Here is a 15,771-nt window from a genome sequence, read left to right as displayed (position 1 = left end):
CTGCCAGGAAGTTTCATATCAGCGCACACTCCGCTGCAGAGTGAAAATCTCATTCTGGAAACATCCCCCAGGCTGTGGCTAAGCCATGTCTCCGCAATATCCTTTCTTTCAGGAGTGCTAGTTCTGCAAGGTTCGCAGGAGAGCTTCTGTAAAGTTTGGAAGGTAGGAGACGAGGTACTGGCAGAAGTAAAGCTGTGAGTACCGGGCGTGAGTCGTGCTTCGGTAGCTCAGTTGGTAGAGCACTTGCCCGCGAAAGGCAAAGGTCCCGAGTTCGAGTCTCGGTCGGGCACACAGTTTTAATCTGCCAGGAAGTTTCATATCAGCGCACACTCCGCTGCAGAGTGAAAATCTCATTCTGGAAACATCCCCCAGGCTGTGGCTAAGCCATGTCTCCGCAATATCCTTTCTTTCAGGAGTGCTAGTTCTGCAAGGTTCGCAGGAGAGCTTCTGTAAAGTTTGGAAGGTAGGAGACGAGGTACTGGCAGAAGTAAAGCTGTGAGTACCGGGCGTGAGTCGTGCTTCGGTAGCTCAGTTGGTAGAGCACTTGCCCGCGAAAGGCAAAGGTCCCGAGTTCGAGTCTCGGTCGGGCACACAGTTTTAATCTGCCAGGAAGTTTCATATCAGCGCACACTCCGCTGCAGAGTGAAAATCTCATTCTGGAAACATCCCCCAGGCTGTGGCTAAGCCATGTCTCCGCAATATCCTTTCTTTCAGGAGTGCTAGTTCTGCAAGGTTCGCAGGAGAGCTTCTGTAAAGTTTGGAAGGTAGGAGACGAGGTACTGGCAGAAGTAAAGCTGTGAGTACCGGGCGTGAGTCGTGCTTCGGTAGCTCAGTTGGTAGAGCACTTGCCCGCGAAAGGCAAAGGTCCCGAGTTCGAGTCTCGGTCGGGCACACAGTTTTAATCTGCCAGGAAGTTTCATATCAGCGCACACTCCGCTGCAGAGTGAAAATCTCATTCTGGAAACATCCCCCAGGCTGTGGCTAAGCCATGTCTCCGCAATATCCTTTCTTTCAGGAGTGCTAGTTCTGCAAGGTTCGCAGGAGAGCTTCTGTAAAGTTTGGAAGGTAGGAGACGAGGTACTGGCAGAAGTAAAGCTGTGAGTACCGGGCGTGAGTCGTGCTTCGGTAGCTCAGTTGGTAGAGCACTTGCCCGCGAAAGGCAAAGGTCCCGAGTTCGAGTCTCGGTCGGGCACACAGTTTTAATCTGCCAGGAAGTTTCATATCAGCGCACACTCCGCTGCAGAGTGAAAATCTCATTCTAAATGCAACATGTTTGTGTGTAGTGGACTGGCATGATGAGTCGCTCAGTGTTACGTCTGTGTATGTGCGTTTTCTGTGTGCTGAACATACGTTCAAAAAGAAATTACACCTGATGATGGACACAAAGGGTCCGAAATGCATCGTGTACTTAATAAAACACGAGGATCTGTGACTGAATGCGGTTTTTTTAAATTCGTACCTCCTGTGTACTGAATACAACCACGTTTGAAGCTACGAAACATGGATAAAATTAAAATCATGACATGTATTTGTTGCCATGATCATGAGTTCTTTGTTATGGGTGTAAGGCATTTGCGGGAGGTTATCTCTAACGATAGAGGCACACCTATGCACACGGTTATTCATAAGTAATTCTGGAGTTTCCGAAGATGACTGCGTAAAATCTACAAGAATTGCAGAAAAAAACATATACATTATCGGACAGAGCGTCTTTCCAAGCTATAACCTCACATTACAGGTGCCCAGTTTGGGCTCCGATTGTCACACGGCAACCACCGTTACGTGCACGCGGTTCCCTGAAACCACAGCCGCCAGATGTCGGGGAAGGCGCAGCAGCAGCCCGCTTTGGAAATCTGTTCACTGGGTTGCCTAACCACAGGGGTAAACCGATTCAGTCTGACCGTAGGGAGCAGATGCTTGGTCTACATGCCCTTACATGCCTGTACGTCATGGCACGTATCATGAATCGAAAGCTGGACAGACGCCCTTTCCACTGAAATGTTTGTCTCGTAGTTTTGGCGCAATCGGCTTCTAAAACCCAGAGGTATTTATGAATAACCCGATATTTTGGTACTGCTGTATTTGATTAGTTAGTTAGTTAGTTAGCTAGTAAGATGATTTGTTTGATAATTTAAAGTTGAGTGGCCTCATGACCACGAACTAAGCAAGAGTATCCGAATCTGCGGAAAAAATTAATATTTGGGTCAACATTTGTAAAACTCTAATGCCCTTCTCTCTCAAACCCCATCCTATGGGGAGAGAGGGAGAGTTTCAGTTTTAGCGAATCAAGTACGAAGTAAATAAGTATTTTTTATTCATCCGCAACCATTTTCTACGCAAAGAAGAGAAAATGGATTTTCTTGAATTACAGCGCAAATTACCAAGAATCAAAACAAATGTTTAACACAAAATGTACGTAGTTTTTTTATGTGGAATCTGATTCTGCAATAAAAAATGGGGGTTCCCATTTGAAATTTTAAAGTTGCCTCCCTCTCCACCCCCAGGGGGCTGGGGTGGCGGGCTAATTTCAGCACCAGCATATGTCCCCCTCGAAATAATCAACTTTGGATTCCACACATTTTTTCGTGTGAAGCTTATTTTTCGAGTTATTCTGGTTTGCCAACTTAAAATTTACCCTCTGTATATTGGAAGGTACTGGTAACATACAGCAACTCATCAGTTTCATCTTCTTCTACTCGAACGACCATTTCCAGCCCCATATAGAATTGGTTTATCACCCGTCTATACTCCCACAGCATATTAGCAACTTCTGGACTCTTCAACAGTCTACATCTGTCAATTCTGTCAAATCCTTTATCCCAATCGATGAAACAACCACTTCCAAAAATCTATCTGCCATCATCCTCGGACACCAAACTGCTTCTCTGATCACTCTTCCATGTCTACATTAGCACTGATCTTCTCCTGCATTCTCCTCAACTTTACTGGTAAAAAGTGGCACCACGATAATGTCACGTGGGAGTTAACAGATGAGGACGCAGGATGTCAGTCACGTGCTGTTGTGCCGTTAGTATTACTATAATTACTACCAGACGTGACCTGAAGTAATACCCGATGGCGGGCCGTTGTGACCGAGCGGTTCTAGGCGCTTCAGTCGAGAACCGCCCTGCTGCTACGGTCGCAGGTTCGAATCCTGCCTCGGACACGGATGTGTGTGATGTCCTTAGGTTGGTTAGGTTTAAGTAGTTCTGAGTCTAGGGGACTGATGACCTCAGATGTTAAGTCCCATAGTGCTCAGAGCCATTTTTCATACCCCGTGATCAAAAATGATATCGACAGGAAGTGCAAAATGGCTAAGCAGGGATGGCTAGAGGACAAATGTAAGGATGTAGAGGCTTGTCTCACTAGGGGTAAGATAGATACTGCCTACAGGAAAATTAAAGAGACCTTTGGAGAGAAGAGAACCACTTGTATGAATATCAAGAGCTCAGATGGCAACCCAGTTCTAAGCAAAGAAGGGAAGGCAGAAAGGTGGAAGGAGTATATAGAGGGTTTATACAAGGGCGATGTACTTGAGGACAATATTATGGAAATGGAAGAGGATGTAGATGAAGACGAAATGGGAGATAAGATACTGCGTGAAGAGTTTGACAGAGCACTGAAAGACCTGAGTCGAAACAAGGCCCCCGGAGTAGACAACATTCCATTAGAACTACTGATGGCCTCGGGAGAGCCAGTCATGACAAAACTCTACCATTTGGTGAGCACGATATATGAGACAGGCGAAATACCCTCAGACTTCAAGAAGAATATAATAATTCCAATTCCAAAGAAAGCAGGTGTTGACAGATGTGAAAATTACCGAACTATTAGTTTAATAAGTCACAGATGCAAAATACTAACGCGAATTCTTTACAGACGAATGGAAAAACTGGTAGAAGCCGACCTCGGGGAAGATCAGTTTGGATTCCGTAGAAATGTTGGAACACGTGAGGCAATACTGACCTTACGACTTATCTTAGAAGAAAGATTAAGAAAAGGCAAACCTACGTTTCTAGCATTTGTAGACTTAGAGAAAGCTTTTGACAATGTTAACTGGAGTACTCTCTTTCAAATTCTGAAGGTGGCAGGGGTAAAATACAGGGAGCCAAAGGCTATTTACAATTTGTACAGAAACCAGATGGCAGTTATAAGAGTCGTGGGGCATGAAAGGGAAGCAGTGGTTGGGAAGGGAGTGAGATAGGGTTGTAGCCTTTCCCCGATGTTATTCAATCTGTATATTGAGCAAGCAGTAAAGGAAACAAAATAATAATTCGGAGTAGGTATTAAAATTCATGGAGAAGAAATAAATACTTTGAGGTTCGCCGATGACATTGTAATTCTGTCAGAGACAGCAAAGGACTTGGAAGAGCAGTTGAACGGAATGGACAGTGTCTTGAAAGGAGGATATAAGATGAACATCAACAAAAGCAAAACGAGGATAATGGAATGTAGTCAAATTAAGTCGGGTGATGCTGAAGGAATTAGATTAGGAAATGAGACACTTAAAGTAGTAAAGAAGTTTTGCTATTTAGGGAGTAAAATAACCGATGACGGTCGAAGTAGAGAGGATATAAAATGTACACTAGCAATGGCAAGGAAAGCGTTTCTGAAGAAGAGAAATTTGTTAACATCAGTAGAGATTTAAGTGTCAGGGAGTCGTTTCTGAAAGTATTTGTATGGAGTGTAGCCATGTATGGAAGTGAAAGATGGACGATAACTAGTTTGGACAAGAAGAGAATAGAAGCTTTCGAAATGTGGTGCTACAGAAGAATGCTGAAGATAAGGTGGGTAGATCATGTAACTAATGAGGAGGTATTGAATAGGATTGGTGAGAAGAGAAGTTTGTGGCACAACTTGAAGAAGGGATCGGTTGGTAGGACATGTTTTGAGGCATCGAGGGATCACAAATTTAGCATTGCAGGGCACCGTGGAGGGTAAAAATCGTAGAGGGAGACCAAGAGATGAATACACTAAGCAGATTCAGAAGGATGTAGGTTGCAGTAGGTACTGGGAGATGAAGATGCTTGCACAGGATAGAGTAGCATGGAGAGCTGCATCAAACCAGTCTCAGGACTGAAGACCACAACAACAACAACATGATTGCACACCGCTCTGCCTCTCAAGACACTGGAAGAATTGGACCTCTCCCCACGTCGCCACCATACTTGCGGACGATGATCATCCCGGTTAGTGCAGAACCGCGTTTTATCGCTGAACTTTGTAGCTGGGAGGTGTACATAGATTACACGCTATTAAAGTAATTTCTTTTTCGTAAGTCACCTAGGGTAGTAAGGGACATTCATTATCCTGCGCATTCAAGTACAGAGATATGTAAACAGGCAGAATACGGCGCTGCGTTCGCCAACGCCTATATAAGACAACAAGTATCTGTCGCAGGTTATCAAGATTTAAGTGAGTTTGAACGTGGTGTTATTGTCGGCGCACGAGAAATGGGACACATCATCTCCAAGGTAGCGATGAAGTGGCGTTTTCCGATACGACCATTTCACGAGTGTACAGTGAATATCAGGAATACGGTAAAACATCAAATCTCCGACATCGCTGCCACCGGAAAAAGGTCCCGCAAGAACGGGACCAACGACGATTAAAGAAAATCGTTCAGCGTGACAAAAGTGCAACCTTTCCGAAAATTGCTGCATGTTTCAGTGCTGGGCCATCAATAAGTGTCAGCGTGCGAACCATTCAGCGAAGCATCATCGTTATGGCTTTCGGAGCCAAAGGACCATTCGTGTATCCTTGATGACTGAGGGACACAAAGCTTTACGCTTCGCCTGGGGCCGTCAACGACGGCATTGGACTTTTGATGACTGGAAACATGTTGCCTGGTCGGACGAGTCTCGTTTCAAATTGTATAGAGCGGATGGACAACCTTATGAATCCATGTACCCTGCATGTCAGCAGGGGGCTGTTCAAGCTGTTGAAGTGGCATCGGACCCCTGATACGTTTCGATACGACTCTCAGGTGACACGTACGAAGCATCCTGTCTGATCACCTGTCTAATCATCCATTGTGACTTCCGATTGACTTGGTCAGTTCCAGCAGGACAATTCGACACCCCACACGTCCAGACTGCTTCAGAGTGGCTCGAGGAACACTCTTCCGAGTAAAAAAACTTCCGTTGGCCACCAAACTCCCCAGAAATGAACATTATTGAGTACATCTGGGATGCCTTCCAATGTGCTGTTCAGAAGAGATCTACACCGCCTTATACTCTTAAGGATTTTTGGACAGTCCTGCAGGATTCGTGGTGTCAATTGCCTACAGCACAACTTCAGACATTAGTCGAGTCCATGCCACGTCGTTTTGCGGCACTTCTGCGTGCTCGCGTGGCCCTACACGATATTAGATAGATGTGCCAATTTCTTTGGCTCTCAGTGTATGTCTCTGGGAATATTTGAGAGTATCGAATCTAAAGGGTTTATCCTGCACAAGTCAGTTCAGATGCTGACATTTGCGGACGATATTGATAGCACTGCAAGAACGCAAAGAGCATTGAAAGAAGCCATGTCTCCGCAATATCCTTTCTTTCAGGAGTGCTAGTTCTGCAAGGTTCGCAGGAGAGCTTCTGTAAAGTTTGGAAGGTAGGAGACGAGGTACTGCCAGAAGTAAGGCTGTGAGTACCGGCCGTGAGTCGTGCTTCGGTAGCTCAGTTGGTAGAGCAGTTGCCCGCGAAAGGCAAAGGTCCCGAGTTCGAGTCTCGGTCGAGCACACAGTTCTAATCTGCCAGGAAGTTTCATATCAGCGCACACTCCGCTGCAGAGTGAAAATCTCATTCTGAAAGCCTTTACTAGTCTTGCATACGTAAACAGTTGTGCTGTCGCGAACGGGTTCGTATGATGCAACAAGCAACTGTCAGAAATAGGTATATGAAAATAGCCTATTACATAAGCTGCTTTATGTTTTTAAATATTTTAGTGATGACAAACCTATTAAAATATGCTATTTCATTCACTTGACATCCTGTGAGTGAGGTCAGTGTAAAATGAACATGTTTTACAACAAAAAGCTTTTAAGATCTGAAAATGACTGCACAGTATGTTGAAACGGGTTGTCTTAAATAAAGAAATATTTTATGCAATCGTAGTTGTTGAAAGGCTTTTGTCAACCAAACAGGTCGCCTTTCAGCTCTCTGAGAATTAGAATATTAACTTTTGAAAGAGCTGCCAAAAATATGAATCTACAGGAAAAAATGAAGACTAAGCACACGCCTGTGACTAAAAAAGGTTATCCTAATAAACTCTTTATCATGGAAATTAGTTCATATAAGTTTGATATCGTGCATACATTCACTTGCCTTGGATAAGAAGTACTTTGTACGAACAATGTGAGCTTCGAAATTGAGAACCGAATATTGTTCGCCAAGTGCTACTATGGCCTTAGAATAGATCTTAGATCTTCACTGCTGTTCAGGAAAGTTAAAGTTATGATGTATACATTTTTTGACGCCAGTGTTAAGAAATGCTGTTGAAACATGGACGTTAAATTCGATGGAAAGCAACTCGACATATTTGAACGAAAGATCTTGAGACAGCCTCTTGGTGGGCCAGTGGAAGAGTATACAGTATCTTGAGGAGGAGAGTCGGCTATCAGAACAAATGCCAGGTGAGAAAATGCAATCTTTCATGGGGTTATTCCTCGCACTGTATTAGTCACAGAAATAAGGGTTCAAGTGTTTTGAACAGCCTTTGGACTAGCAATCATTTGTATTAGGAAGAACGGACATACGGTACGCGATAAAATTTAAACATTGCACACTCCCTACAGCCCAGGAAAACTAAGCACATCGCTTGCTTTTTTTTGCGTTAGGTGTCGTTAAAGGTGAACCTCAGGCGGCTTACGAAAGCAACATTTGATCATGGCCGGTTCCTGAGAAAACCCCGAAAAATTACGATTTTTGGGTGCAAAAAGTACCAATTGTGGGGATGCTAAGTTCTATAATTTTCATTCATGGCAAATGGTCGGAATTTTTACCACGTGTTCTTAAGATGATATTCTCGGGGAACGTCGAAACCTCTTGCGACATCATTAGCCGTTACTGAGATCGAGAGGTTCAAAGTTACAGCATACAGGCAAAATATGCACGTACTATACGTTCTGAGGTGTAAATGTACTTTGAACTGACGTAGTGAACACATGGCAAGCGTTGTGAGGTCATCATACAATGAATCTAACAAATATTTATTTGTACGTGTATAACTTGATGATGTATTGTCTCCGTGTAAAGGGCACTTCACCCCTAAACAAATACGCCCAAAGTGGCACTGCAGCGACAAAGAATGGAGAAAAAAGCGTATTAACATGTCTGCAAAGAGCTTAAAATGAGTGCCAAAAATTATTTAAAACTGGAAAGACTGGAAATTCAGTAAAATTTTTGTAACAAATATTTACTCCTTTAAAATACAAACCGAAAGCCGACTTTTTCCGATGACTTTCGATTGATGAGCAAAGTATTCAGAACAAATGTAAAGCAAACAGTTTTGTGTTAACCTTATAGTACGGGTACTTATGTGTTGTGTATATGTGTCGAAGAATATAAATGTGTCAAAGTATATAAATAAACTGCAAAAACTGCACTGACCTGTAGGACTGATTTATATAAGCAGCACATCCTGCTGTAACAGGGAAATGAAGGGAACCAGCTGAAAAATGCTCCTGTTGGAGCACAAAAAGAAATACGTTCCTCTTTAAAAGACTCCGACAGAGAACTGGGGAATCAGTTGCCTCAATCCTCATTCTATCTTCCTTGCCAAAAGTTTTGGCATGTGAACATATTAGCATCTTATCGTGCTGAAAGAGAGCAGCAGGGAGATAGCGACTGTGGAAGAGGGAGGAGGCAGTGGCAGTGGCAGAGAGAGAGAGAAAAGGAAAGTGATGGTGGGTGAAAGAAAGTGGCAGTGAACGAGAAAGAGAGATAGATGAAGACAAAGAGGAAGAAGATGGGCAGTGAGAAACAGTAGCAGTAAAATAGAGAGAGATACTGATGGGGATAGACGTAGAGGAAGCAAAAGAAAGAGGAGACAGTGGAAATGTATAATACCGATGAGTACAGACCATACATTGGGTTAAGGCAGTCTGGACCATGTTTGACTGGAAAATTTTAGTAAGTAGATATATAGGAGGACGGATTTGGACCGGAACTTTAGACACGTGGGTGCAACAGAAAAAGTTTCTTAGTTGTCTAGATATGGTGGCGGGGAGAATTTCACTGGGAAAGAAAGACTAAAGGAGACACTGTAAGTGGCGAGGAAACAGTGACAGTGGGGTATACTGTAAAGCAAGGGGAGAAAGAGGAAGCAGTGGCAGACTGACTTATACAGTCTGGTCACAAACAGTTTGAAAAGCTTTCAACAGCGTTGCAGGATACATTGTGCTGAGAAATAAACGTTAAGAAAAAAATTCGCTACGTCACCCCGTTTCAGCGTTAATTAGCACTGAAGTTAGCCAATCAGGCCGTGCGCAGGGAACTCAAGCGGCCCACCAGATAGAATTTGTGTCAGTTGTTCCCATAGCGTAGATGACCCGCCGGGGTAGCCGAGAGCGCTAAAGCTCTGCTTCCTGGATTCGGGTAGACGCACCGGCCCCGGATCGAATCCGCCCGGCAGATTAACAGTGAGGGCTGGTGTGCCGGCCAGCCTGGATGTGGTTTTTAGGCGGTTTTCCACATCCTGCTAGGTGAATGCTGGGATGGTCCCCACGTTCCGCCTTAGTTAGACGACTCACAGACATCTGAAGACATTCGCATTCTTCCATGGCGTACACTAGATGCAGACACTTGGGTACACTGATTCCATCGCGGGGGGTTTTGGGGTGGCGACTGGCAGGGCATCCAGCCACCCTTTACATAAATGCGCCACATTTGATTAACCATGGTCGACCCTGCATAACCGCAGGACAAGACTCAGGTAGAGACAGAGAGCTCTCATAGTGTAGATGGTACTTCATGAGCCTGCTCAGCCTGTCGCTAGGGATCGATCCTAACTACCGCCCCAAGTCCAGTTTTTGTACCGCTTTGTTAACCACAGCAGTCCTCCTCTCTCTGGTTTGGCACTTATTGTCTGGACATGGAGTGGATTATAGAATTCACAACTCTTTGGCTAAACGTAGTTCTGGGTTTCACCGCATATAGTTTAAGAACTTTATAGTGTAAGAAGGTCGAAATACTTTTAGACTTTGATATTTCACCATGTTTTCCTCTCGAACGGGACAGAAATTGGCATTGCTTCTGTATTTGGGTCCACAGGTGAAGCATAGCGAAATACACCTACAGTACAGTGGCTCCAAGTTCTTCAGTCTACAACACTCAACCTTGTGGAGCTAAGTATCTACTGCTGAGATCAAGATGGGCAGCACGTGAAGGGGATGTTCTTTCGACAATCTGGGATGGATGTTGCGTAGACATAATGTAGCCGTACTTGTATTGTGCTGATTGTAGCAACTGTCCCTTTTTGTCTCTCGTTAACGGCTGTACAAGGAAACGACAGGGAAAAAATCCTTCAAATGGCTCTGAGCACTTTTTTTTGGGTCATCAGTCTACTGACTGGTTTGATGCGGCCCACCACAAATTCCTTTCCTGTGCTAACCTCTTAATCTCAGAGTAGCACTTGCAACCTACGTCCTCAATTATTTGCTTGACGTATTCCAATCTCTGTCTCCCTCTACAGTTTTTGCTCTCTACAGCTCCCTCTAGTACCATGGAAGTCATTCCCTCATGTCTTAGCAGATGTCCTATCATCCTGTCCCTTCTCCTTATCAGTGTTTTCCACATATTCCTTTCCTCTCCGATTCTGCGTAGAACCTCCTGATTCTTTACCTTATCAGTCCACCTAATTTTCAACATTCGTCTATAGCACCACATCTCAGATGCTTCGACTCTCTTCTGTTCCGGTTTTCCCACAGCCCATGTTTCACTACCATACAATGCTGTACTCCAGACGTACATCCTCAGAAATTTCTTCCTCAAATTAAGGCCGGTATTTGATATTAGTAGACTTCTCTTGGCCAGAAATGCCTTTTTTCCCATAGCGAGTCTGCTTTTGATGTCCTCCTTGCTCCGTCCGTCATTGGTTATTTTACTGCCTACGTAGCAGAATTCCTTAACTTCATTGACTTCGTGACCATCAATCCTAATGTTAAGTTTCTCGCTGTTCTCATTTCTACTACTTCTCATTACCTTCGTCTTTCTCCGATTTATTCTCAAACCATACTGTGTACTCATTAGACTGTTCATTCCGTTCAGCAGATCATTTAATTCTTCTTCACTTTCATTCAGGATAGCAATGTCATCAGCGAATCGTATCATTGATATCCTTTCACCTTGTATTTTAATTCCACTCCTGAACCTTTCTTTTATTTCCATCATTGCTTCCTCGATGTACAGATTGAAGAGTGGGGGCGAAAGGCTATAGCCTTGTCTTACACCCTTCTTAATTCGAGCACTTCGTTCTTGATCGTCCACTCTTATTATTCCCTCTTGGTTGTTGTACGTATTGTATATGACCCGTCTCTCCCTATAGCTTACCCCTACTTTTTTCAGATTCTCGAACAGCTTGCACCATTTTTTTTTTGTCGGACGCTTTTTCCAGGTCGACAAATGCTATGAAAGTGTCTTGATTTTTCTTTAGCCTTGCTTCCATTATTAGCCGTAACGTCAGAATTGCCTCTCTCATCCCTTTACTTTTGCTAAAGCCAAACTGATCGTCACGTAACGCATTCTCAATTTTCTTTTCCATTCTTCTGTATATTATTCTTGTAAGCAGCTTCGATGCATGAGCTGTTAAGCTGATTGTGCGATAATTCTCGCACTTGTCAGATCTTGCCGTCTTCGGAATTGTGTGGATGATGCTTTTCCGAAAGTCAGATGGTATATCGCCAGACTCATATAGTCTACACACCAACGTGAATAGTCGTTTTGTTGCCACTTCCCCCAATGATTTTAGAAATTCTGATGGAATGTTATCTATCCCTTCTGCCTTATTTGACCGTAAGTCCTCCAAAGCTCCTTTAAATTCCGATTCTAATACTGGATCCCCTATCTCTTCTAAATCGACTCCTGTTTCTTCTATCACATCAGACAAATCTTCACCCTCATAGAGGCTTTCAATATATTCTTTCCACCTATCTGCTCTCTCCTCTGCATTTAACAGTGGAATCCCCGTTGCACTCTTAATGTTACCACCGTTGCTTTTAATGTCACCAAAGGTTGTTTTGACTTTCCTGTATGCTGAGTCTGTCCTTCCGACAATCATATCTTTTTCGATGTCTTCACATTTTTCCTGCAGCCATTTCGTATTAGCTTCTCTGCACTTCCTATTTATTTCATTCCTCAGCGACTTGTATTTCTGTATTCCTGATTTTCCCGGAACATGTTTGTACTACCTCCTTTCATCAATCAACTGAAGTATTTCTTCTGTTACCCATAGTTTCTTCGTAGCTACCTTCTTTGTACCTATGTTTTCCTTCCCAACTTCTGTGATGGCCCTTTTTAGAGATGTCCATTCTTCTTCAACTGTACTGCCTACTTCGATATTCGTTATTGCTGTATCTATAGCGTTAGAGAACTTCAAACGTATCTCGTCATTCCTTAGTACTTCCGTATCCCATTTCTTTGCGTATTGATTCTTCCTGACTAATGTATTGGACTTCAGCCTACTCTTCATCACTACTATATTGTGATCTGGGTCTATATCTGCTCCTAGGTACGCCTTACAATTCAGTATCTGATTTCGGAATCTCTGTCTGACCTCGATGTAATCAAATTGAAATCTTCCCGTATCTCCCGGCCTTTTCCAAGTATACCTCCTCCTCTTGTGGTTCTTGAACAGGGTATTTGCTATTACTAGCTGAAACTTGTTACAGAACTCAATTAGTCTTTGTCCTCTTTCATTCCTCGTCCCAAGCCCATATTCTCCTGTAACCTTTTCTTCTACTCCTTCCCCTACAACTGCATTCCAGTCGCCCATGACTATTAGATTTTCGTCCCCCTTTACATACTGCATTACCCTTTCAATATCTTCATACACTTTCTCTATCTGTTCATCTTCAGCTTGCGACGTCGGCATGTATACCTGAACTATCGTTGTCGGTGTTGGTCTGCTGTCGATTCTGATTAGAACAACCCGGTCACTGAACTGTTCACAGTAACACACCCTCTGCCCTACCTTCCTATTCATAACGAATCCTACACCTGTTATACCATTTTCTGCTGCTGTTGATATTACCCGATACTCATCTGACCAGAAATGCTTGTCTTCCTTCCACTTCACTTCACTGACCCCTACTAAATCTAGATTGAGCCTTTGCATTTCCCTTTTCAAATTTTCTAGTTTCCCTACCACGTTCAAGCTTCTGACATTCCACGCCCCGACTCGTAGAACGTTATCCTTTCGTTGATTATTCAATGATTTTCTGATGGTAACCTCCCCCTTGGCAGTCCCCTCCCGGATATCCGAATGGGGGACTGTTCCGGAATCTTTTGCCAATAGAGAGATCATCATGACACTTCTTCAATTACAGGCAACATATCCTGTGGATACACGTTACGTCTCTGAGCACTATGGGACTTAATATCTGAGGTCATCAGTCCCCTAGAACTTGGAACTACCAGGTTATCAAAAAGTCAGTATAAATGTGAAAACTTAATAAACCACAGAATAATGTAGATAGAGAGGTAAAAATTGACACACATGCTTGGAATGACATGCTCCTTCTGTTTATTGATTGGCTAGCCACTGAATTGTTATTTATTTATTTAATGGGATAATAATAATTATTATAAGGTTGCAATTTTATTTAAGCACCGTTTTTTACTCTTTAGATTGTTGCGAGTCAGCGATAGTGCAATGCTGCTCGCTTTGGAGAATACACATTTTATAAGAATTATTTGGTCCAGGAAACACATTTGCGATCACGGTTGCAATTCAGACGGTATTCGCGTAATTGTCTTGATTAAAAGTTATCGTTTCCGAAAGACGCAGGCTTGATTAAAGCTGTGTGAACTTTTGCGCGTATAATGAAAATATTCATAACACGGAGCGTAACAAAAAGAAACATGCGAATCGCAACCGTGATCAAACGAAGAAAATATATGATAACATAAATGTTCTTCGCTATTATTCAGCACAGCCTCAGATTAGACCTTGCAATTTTTAGTTATAGGAAATGACAAGACGTTACAGTTGGGAGATATTTGTTTTGAATAAATTGTATTTACCTTCTCTCTCTCTCCCTTTTAAATCCTTTATACCTTCACATCGATTAAGGAACTTTTTCTTCTCTACCGACCAGTACGAGAACAAAATTCAGACTCAACAAAATGACTTACATCGAATTATTACATGCTTAACCCTTAACAATCATATATAGTTTCATAGTACAAACAATGCTAATTTATTCCGTGCACTAGAAAGTCTTTGATACACTGAGCACAAACATGAAAATAATAAAATTATAATTACATTTTTTAATATCATGAATACTTCTTTAAATCATGAAAATAAGGTTTGACATTGCCGTAATATTAATTTTCATCGTTGTAGCACTACATCCCCATATTGCTAGGCGCGTGAAAGATCTCTTGCGCGCGTCGTTTGGTGATGATCGTGTGCTCAGCCACCACTTTCGTCGTGCTTGGCCTCCCAGGTCCCCAGACCTCAGTCCATGCGATTATTGGCTTTGGGGTTACCTGAAGTCGCAAGTGTATCGTGATCCACCGACAACTCTAGGGATGCTGAAAGACAACATCCGACGCCAATGCCTCGCCATAACTCCGGACATGCTTTACAGTGCTGTTCACAACATTATTGTTCGACTACAGCTACTATTCAGGAATGATGGTGGACATATTGAGCATTTCCTGTGAAGAACATCATCTTTGCTTTGGCTTACTAATTATTGCTATTCTGATCAGATGAAGCGCCATCTGTCGGACATTTTTTGAACTTTTGTAATTTTTTGGTTCTAATAAAACCCCATGTCATTCCACGCATGAGTGTCAATTTGTACCTCTCTATCTACATTATCCCGTGATTTATTCAGTTTTCAAATTTATACTGACTTTTTGATCACCCGATACTTAAACCTAACTAACCTAAGGACATGACATACATCCATGCCCGAGCCAGGATTCGAACCTGCCACCGCAGCAGCATAGGGACTGAAGCGTCTAGAACCACTCGGCCGGCGACAGGTGAAAGATCCGGTGCTCTATATCTGCAACGTCCTCTAAAGGTCCAAATACCAAAAGATTGCAAAACAATGTCAAAACCGCCGCCACGAAAAACCTGACAAGCACACAGTGTAGTGTTTGTTAAAGCCACTGTGTTTCCCCTTGCATTCGGTAATCCTAAATCGGAGACAATCATTTCTAGAAACAAGTTAAGAGTTCTGAAAGTAATAAAAAGTCTGTCACAAATTCCAGGAGGGGGCAAATACATCCTTTTGCCCGCCCTCGCCCCCTTTCCCTACTACGAACCGCCCATGCTGAACACTGTTCCAAACATCTACATCTACATACATACTCCGCAATCTATCATACGGTGTGTGGCGGAGGGTACCTCGTACCACAACTAGCATCTTCTCTCCCTGTTCCATTTCCAAACAGAACGAGGGACAAATGACTGCCTATATGCCTCTGTACGAGCCCTAATCTCTCTTATCTTTGTGGCCTTTCCGCGAAATATAAGTTGGCGGCATTACAATTGTATTGCAGTCAGCCTCAAATGCTGGTTCTCTAAATTTCCTCAGTAGCG

At 43.1% G+C, this 15,771-nt stretch overlaps 1 non-coding gene across 1 annotated transcript; it reads left to right on the top strand.

Annotated features, from left to right (window-relative positions):
* The first annotated feature begins 6,659 nt into the window (after nt 1–6,659).
* On the top strand, nt 6,660–6,734 carry Trnas-cga. The gene has a single exon. It is a non-coding gene; the product is annotated as a tRNA-Ser (tRNA).
* Nucleotides 6,735–15,771: the final 9,037 nt, after the last annotated feature.

Source organism: Schistocerca piceifrons, chromosome 10 (genome assembly GCF_021461385.2).
Source record: "Schistocerca piceifrons isolate TAMUIC-IGC-003096 chromosome 10, iqSchPice1.1, whole genome shotgun sequence".
Lineage (NCBI taxonomy): Eukaryota > Metazoa > Arthropoda > Insecta > Orthoptera > Acrididae > Schistocerca > Schistocerca piceifrons.
This window is presented reverse-complemented; position numbering and strand designations above follow the sequence as displayed.